The sequence below is a fragment of the Strix aluco genome, chromosome 4 (assembly GCF_031877795.1).
Source record: "Strix aluco isolate bStrAlu1 chromosome 4, bStrAlu1.hap1, whole genome shotgun sequence".
Taxonomy (NCBI): Eukaryota; Metazoa; Chordata; class Aves; order Strigiformes; family Strigidae; genus Strix; species Strix aluco.
Window position 1 is genome coordinate 19,425,719 of NC_133934.1, and position 8,682 is coordinate 19,434,400.

An 8,682-nucleotide genomic window follows, 5' to 3' on the forward strand; every position below is an offset into this window, starting at 1 on the left:
CAGTGATAAAATATTTCTTGAACAGAATTGATGACAAACTAGTAACTACACAAAAATAAACTTCTGGAGCAACCTGTACAACATCAGGTAGCTAGATTCATGACCTCGAGAAACAGTTTTAAAAAATCAGAAGGAACTCTAGCTCAAAGTAATTCCATCTCCAGAAGACTGCCAGCATTTCAAAAACGTATGAGACAGACAACAGATCTTAAGAAATAGCATAAAATTTATTATTTGTTGTTTAGCAAGATCATCAAACATAAAAGCACAAGTGTCAGAATACTACTTGAGCGGGAAAGTTTTGATGTAGCCTCCTGAAGAGAAGACCTAATAGTGTCTGTCAATTACTGAGCCAGAGATCCACGCTACACTTTCTAGTCAGTTCAGAGAAGGCAATATGAAGTCTTTGAAAACTTATTTGATGCTAAAAGCAGATTCAGCCTTTGTTTCAAGATAAATCTCTGTGCCACAGAAACATATAGATTAAGCTAAATCCATGGACCACCACCATCCAGCAAGAAAAATCCTCATTACCATTGTATCTGATTACCTCTGAGAGTTAAAAATTAATCAGAAAATAAGCCATAAATTCAATATGAAAGGAGAAATTTTCTTTTAAACAGCTTCTTACTATGGGAATAAAGTCACTAACAGTTAATACAGTTAATAAAAATACAGGCATTATTGGTTTTATAGTATGAAAGACATTCAGTGAAACTTGTTTTCTTCATACTAATCTTACAGGACCCAAGACTAACTACGCCTGTGGTTTTGTTTTTTTTAAAAAAGATATGCATTCAGATTTTTTTTTTTTAGCTTTAAATTGTATAGGACTGTCTCTGAAAAGGGAGCTAAAAAACTCCTTTGGTTTCAGTGCTCAAATGCTGTTTTAGGCATTTTACATGAAAAAGAAGCACAGATATTAAACGCAGCTCAGCTTCAGTGAGAGGCGATGTGTTGCCGTTAACTGCCTGCAACATGCTGATTCAAACTGAGAACTTCATTATAATTGTGCATTATCATGTATTTTTGAAGAAATTGAATTCTGGAATAGGTGTAAAAGTTTAACAAGCCATGAAGTCACATATACTATAACACAGGGGATGCAGTAAAATCTCCATTTATGTCAGATGTATCAGTAATAGGTATTGGAATGACAAATTAATTTTAGGTCTAAATACATTAGGAAATTACATCTCTGGAACAGTAATACCCAGATTACCCAAATTATTGGTTTTTTTCCCTCTGAATATTAGTTTTCACCTGAATTACTATCAAAATATTTTTATTAATGTATCAGAAGTAAACAGATATCTTGCTTGTACACCTTACTAATTAAGTCCTCTACTTTCTAAAGGATCATCTAACAGTACTACAGTTTGAATCTGGACTCATGTACAAATTTCTTCAGTGAACCCTGACAAATCTTACCTCCTGTATTTCCTTATCTGTAAAATGAAGATAGTTTGAGTGCAAGTTGAGTGCAAGCAGAAAAAGACCTCTAAATTCTTACTGGAATATTCTTGTGTACACACAAGGCACCAATAACCAACTTCCTTCTCCATGAATGAGCTAGAACCCTTTACCTAACTTCAGGTGTGACTATCTGCCAAGATATGCAAGGTATGCAAATTTCAAATGCAAGTGCAGGTACACAGGTGTCATTTGCAGCTCTGCTCATGAAATAAATAATCTGTATTATGCCCCTGCTTCAAGGACTTAGACTATATTTTTAATGCAACAAATACGCTCTTTAAAGTTGCACTATAGTATTTAGAATGGAGTGAAATTAAGATGTTAAATTGAATGTTCTATTCTGTAGGCATATTTGTATAGGCTAGTATGCATTAGTTAGTGTATTTTTATTAGATTTATAAGGCATATGCTGCTAAATGTATAGTCCTAAATTGGGTTAAGTTACACATTTGCCTGGAAGTTTTGGCTTGAGAAGGGACTGCACAACTGCCTGTTTTTGTCCCCTACTATGGTTTTATAGAAGTGCCTTGGTCAGTAGTAGACTGTTTAAGGGGAATTCATATGTTATACAGGCTGTGACTTTAATTATCACTGCATACTTACCCAAAATGGAAGCTTTTTTTGTGTGAGTATAATATGGGAAAATAAATACCTTTAACTAAATATCATGTGAGAATTCAGTAATTTTCTACTGCTGGCCTTGTGCTGTAGCTGCTTAGAAATTTGTCAAGAATTTTACCTAACCTGTCTATTAATATACAATAGGAAATTCCTGGGAAACATTGCAAATAGAGTAACGAATTTAATTACCTAAGGCATATGGAAAACTTTTAAAAGTAACCTCTACAGCATAATCTATGGCTATATGGAATACAATTTCTCAAGCATTTCATTCTTCTTTCTTTCTTCTCTGACACCAGTGGAATTTCTGTAGGTAATTGACAGTGTTTATATGACCTCATAATTCAGATCACTCTTCCCCGTTAGAAGGAAACTTGGGGTAAAATGAAAATAAGGGTCATTTCACATGACAGTACAGCAGAGCACAGCTGTTGACCAACTAGGCTTTAATGTAATAGACATATATAGCAGTCAGCACTTGAAGTTTTTCTTTCAGTTCGAGCAATTCAGAAGAAAATATTATGTGGAAAATATGTTTACCTAAATAGTACTGCTTCAGGAGAAAAATTTTAATCAAAACTATGTAATACATTTGCTACAAATCTTCATCTAGAACAAGATCATTGGAGAGATACGGTTCTGTCACTTCTGCATCTCCCTCAAATGAGAGTTAGTCTGTTTGACACATTTTCCATGACACGAGTGTCTCAAGAAGGTGTCCTGTTTTGAATTCTTCGAGGTAATTTCCAAAGTTTATCATATATTTATACATTTATCATCAATCAAAAAAATTACAGAATTGATCATGCTCCAAAATCAGCTTTTATTGAATGAGTATTCAATAGGAATTCATTCCACAAAGAGTTCAATTTCACAATAAAGTTTGAGTAGCTTATACAGGAGCTCATGCAAAGACTGTTACCTGAATTTTCTTTCTGTAAGTTAGGAATTTTGCTTCCCTTTATTAAAAAACCTGAAATTACCTGAGAATAGCAGAAATGAGCATTTGCACATAGAAATTTTCTGGTCTTAGTGGGGGGGTTGGTTGTTTTTGCTTTTTTTCAATGAAAAGGCACAAGAATGACCTTGTACAATAAATACTGAAGAATGAAACCCTGGGATCATATTCAAGACAGTATTTTAATATATTATCAAGTATGCAACAGGCGTATAGAACCTGGGCATTTAATGAATGGCCATATTAACTTGACTGCTTTTTCATTAAATCTGTAAATTTAAGATGGTCAAAGCTGGACTGTTATTTGGAAGGGAATTCTATGCAGAAAGCCTTCCTGGTTAGTGGAAACCATATTCATTCGGTAAGTCTCACTCTTTTCTAAGTGACTTCACGTCTGTCTTCTGAGGTTTCCTCTACTATAGTTCACTAGAAAACTGTCCAGTTTAGTGTGTCAGGTGCAGAGATATCATCACTTTCCTTGTAAATATTACCAAATTTTAAATATTCCCTATCACTGACACAAAGTAATGTTGAGGAATAGAGAGGAGAAAAGTACTGTGTTAACCTATTTGACGTTTATGATTAAGACATAAAAGCAAAGTCTGGTCGAATATGAAATCAAGTTTTCATACCACAGGCAGACAGTGGCACATAATACTTCAGTGTATTTAACTTTTATGTGTGCAAGTGGTGGATTTCACAGAGGCAAATGTTGCTAATGTGTAAATGGGCCTGTGTAAATGCTATATATAGGCACAGAATCAGGTAAGAAACTCCTTACTAGATTTTATAAAATAAAAAATGCAAAATAATTTAACTGATTACAGTTAAAACTTAAGGCAAACTTATTACAGCCTTTGATTTGCTGAAGCCTTAAAAATATGAAATGAAATTTGACTGTAGTAGGTATAATAAAACCATGAACTTGTTCGGTGCTTTGCTATTTTAAAACCTCTTTTTACAGGAACACTAAAATTGCTTTTCTCTTTTTCTAATCCATGTTTAGACTTTGCTTCTGGAAATATCTAGATTCAGGTCAGTCTCACTTGTAGTCTCAAGGACTGACCTGTGCAGTGACTGAGGTTTCTGAAGAAATGCACTGATGTAGAGATTCACAGGAACCAGAAAATTTCAGATTTACACCGGGTCTAGAAAATGTTTTTGACATAGTGAATAGCTAGTGAGATTTTCCTAAACACAGATGTTATATGTCTGGCTGCTTCTGAAATGAAGTGCCTAAATACTTTTTGAAAAATCTTTACCTTAGGATTCTATTGATATTATTTCAGTGTACGTTCCTAAATCAGCTTTCTTTCTCTTCTGAAAATGGCAGTTAGGTTTTTTTATGTAAATATTAAAATTACCTCAAGGAGGTTTCCAAAGTAGGCATATAACTCCATCAGAATCCCTCAAATACTCCTAAAATCTACTTAGAGACTTAATTTCAGAGCTAACTTACACTCAAGAAAACAACATAATGAACTGAACTTTGTACTTTCTGTTGCAAAACTACTTTAATCTGTTTCTAATTCTTTGCTCCCATAAAAAAACAACAGTTCGTTTACTCCACTGGTGGGAAACAATCCATGCTACCATATTCTGCTTGTAAGAAATAGCTACTTAACATGAAAGTAGGATTATTTTAGAAAACAACATGGGGCTTTTGGAAGTTCTGCAGCAACTACAGTATGTTTACTTGACTCAAGAAGCCTATTATTAGTTTTACTAAGAAAGCATTGTTTATTAATGAGGAGGACAAAATATAACAGGTAAAGAGATTGTGTTGTCTCTTTATTTTCAGCAAGACATCTTAGTGCTTCACTGTACTGCAAACTCTCTTGGGTGTGGACTGATGTACTTATGAAAGTGCTTTCTTTTTTGATGTCAACTATTGTTAGGTTATATACTTCAGTCATTCACATTTGAAAAACAGGTTTTATGTCTCGAACCTCTTAAGAACAGAAAAAGAATTGTTCCAACTCTTCAGTCCCTCCCTGATCCCTATTCCCATTCTGTCTCACTTGTCTCAGTGTTGTCTGTGGAATAAAGGGTTGAAGTCTAAAAGCTGATGCAGCATAATTAACAAAAACTGCATGGGGGTGTAATGGTGGTACTGTTTGACAGCTCAGAGTTATAATTTTCTTGTCAGTCTTGTGCCAGACAATATTTTCTTGAATGGCTTCAAGTAAGAACACAGAAAAGAAGCATTTCTGTGCTATGTATTTTTGAAAGAAAAACAAATATGAGATGAAGTACATGTATTTCACCTTTGGCTGAGTCACGAAAGGATTAGTCTGCTCTGCTACTCAGATGAAAAGCCCAGCATGCATACGCTGCCTTAGCTAGCAGGCTGGGAGAGACAGGGAGGCATATTTGGATGATTGTGTCAGGCAGCTGGAAGGATGAGCTTCACAAGAAGGATGGTGTGTTTCACAAGAAAAAAACTTTTAAAATCTCCATTTTTTGATGGAACATTGATGGGGACCAGTTTCTAAAACAAAAGTAGATCTCTTATTCAAAGGGGAAAGGGGAACCACTGTGGAAGAGGGGTCATAGCTCTCTTTTACGCATAAATACTCAGGAATGGATTGCAACTCTGTGGCTATGCCAACAGATAAAGTACTGTAATAAATTAACAAAACTGACTAACACAGGGAAAAATTAAGGTATTTTATGGTTAAACTTCCATCCTACCCTGCTTGTAAGTTTAGTAATCATCACCCCAGAGGAATTTGTTATAACCTTACTGCAAGCAGTTTTAAAGTACTTGTTTTTATTTTATTTAACGAACAAAGGCCTTAGTGTGAAAACAAATTGTCCTTTACCATAAATACTACAGAATTTTCTTAGAATGAAGATTGTGACACCAGAACACAAAGGGTTCCACAACTGCAGACAGTAAATATTTTTCAGCCTCAGTGTTTTAAGTTTCAATTAATTTACATTTTAATGGTGTCACTGTCCATCTCTATCATCTCTAAGAAGCTCATGAAAATTACATCATGAAAATTTCTTTCCTTAAGAAGTTATGAACTTACAAAAATAAGAAATTAGCAATCAAGCTTTTTACAACCCTTGTTTCAGTTCTATATTGCTTTAGTTGTTATATCTGTAACAATTTACAACCAAGTTGCAATTTGTCGATTTTCAGTAGGTTGGAGATGGGAGAAAGACTTCTTGGACAATGCTAACAAGTTTCTTTCATATCATGAGGTCATGTTAAGCGAATGTGATTTTGTAAAGCAAACGATGAAGGCATATATTGTAACATCATTTAATCAAAAGTCTCTTTCAGTAATATTCTAGGCCAGCTGTCAAAGTCAAGTTACATTTGTGTGTTTTCCTGAAACCTAGATGAAGAATTATGAAACACTGCTTTATCCCTAATGATTTTTATTATTAGAACTATAGTACCAAGATTATTTCTAAAAACTGTCATTAAAACCTTCTTTATCATAAGTATGTAGTAATACCATATGCTTAAAATGTCTTTTTTCCTTTTCACATGTAGCTTAGACTCTGGATATATTTTCTTCATGCATGTGCTTTACATACACTATTTTTTCACTTGTTGTTTCCTCTTGGAGGTAGGGCTTTCCTAAACTTTTATATCTCTTCCCTTTTTTGGGGAGTTTATAACACTGCTCCTTAATTTGTTTTTGGGAAGCTGTATGGTTCTGAATTGCAATTAATTTAAGGGCCTAGACTCTTCCTAGTTAGAATGTGACTTAGTAGATTCATGTAGATACCTTTCACAAGACTCAGCTCAAACTCAAGGGAGCAGACCAACTCAGTAAATCACCACTCAAAGGCATCCAGCAGCTCTTCCTGAGGCTTTATATATATTTCAAAGTGGATTAATGGAGTCAGTCACGTGCAGAAAAAGAGTAATACTATTTTTTCTTTTCATAATAAAGGAGGGCAACATGGGAATGGTCAAGAGTCTAGACTTCCATTTAGTTGTAGTTCTTTTTGCAGGCATCCAAGGAGCTTAGAGCAGAACAATAAGAGTTAGGAAACTCTGAAGAGAATTATGTACATTTAGTTTCATTATTCTCATTAATTTGAAATACATATTTCTGTTGCTTTGAAACAGAAAAGTAATATCATGACTACAGTCCACCACATGATACATGCAAGGTTGTTCTTCCTGGAGGGCTGTGGTATTTGGTGTATAATATCTACATATGTAAATATATTTTGTATATGCATACATATATGCCTATGCATACATATGATACTGGAAGTCTTGACAATGATTATAGGGGAAAAAACCAAGACAGGTCTTGGACAAGCCTTTTCAGTAAACAGAAGTAGAAGAAAATGGATGTTACAAAAGGATGAGAGGAATGATTAAGTAACAATGAAATTATTTAAGCAGTTCCACTGTTTAATAGAAAGTCTAATGCCAATCTTTGTATATTGCACTAAAGAGAAAACAGTGCAGTATGGAAAAAGATATTATTTTTGGTTATAATATATGTATGCATGGCAAGCATGTATAAACCAGCTATGTAATGCTATGTAATCATAATAAACAGTTCTGATAAAATAGTCTACAGAGAAATACAGAATCTGAAAGATATTGAAAAGACCAGACTGACTGGGACATCATCTAGGACAAAGAGAACCATTTGACATGGATCCTCTACATCACTAACAACAAGAATTCTTAGCATGGCTGCACATCTCTAACTCCCTTGGAAACACAAAAAATATCCTGAAACGGAATAAAATAGTGAACTATCAGTAAGACAATCAGTAGATAATTAGAAACCATTTAGCAATATTAGCAGTGCAACTGAGTTGAAGGAACTTGATCTCCTGATATTGATAAATACAACATTGAAGTTAATGATAATGGTAAAAAGTCTAATATGATAAAAAAAGGAAAATAACAAAATAAATCCAAATAAATGCATGCACATTTAAATGCTTAAAGTTGATGTGCCATTACGTAATTTTGCATAATGGGTTTACTACTCACAGAAGAAAACTGATCATAAAATAAAATTAGTTAATGAGGTAACAAAGAATCAGCAGTGGATTGAAGAATCACAGTTCTGATACTGTCCTCTGTTAATCAACAGACTAATTGACAAGATTGAAGAGTTAATGAAGAGCTATAGAAATTAAGAGCAAAAAGACCATTTTGTTCATCTTAGCTTTTAAGACAGACTACAGTGATGTCCGTCAGGGACACCCCCTTCAAACTGATCCTAAAGCGTTCCAAAACACTGAGCAGAACCTGAAAATCATTCTGGGAGCACTCCCTGGTATCTCATTAGTCAGGGGTTCCCCCCCCCCAGCCTGGACAATTTAACACTGATCAAAAAGATGTCTGTCCTTCAACTCCAACATATTTTTTCAAATTTCAGTCTATATATGGATGGAATCATCAGCCAACAAATAATACACAATTGAATAGACACTTATGACCTTCTCTGTCTCAGAATAGAGAATAAACAATTACTAGTTATTTTTGATACTGCTTTTAAAGGCTCCTATTGCCTTGAAGTCACAGATCCAAGCCTACAACCTGATCAGGACGGAATTATGGAAAATTAAGACCTGCCCCTCCAGTTAGACAGAAATTAAAGCCTTGTCTCAATGTAATGTCCCAGAGG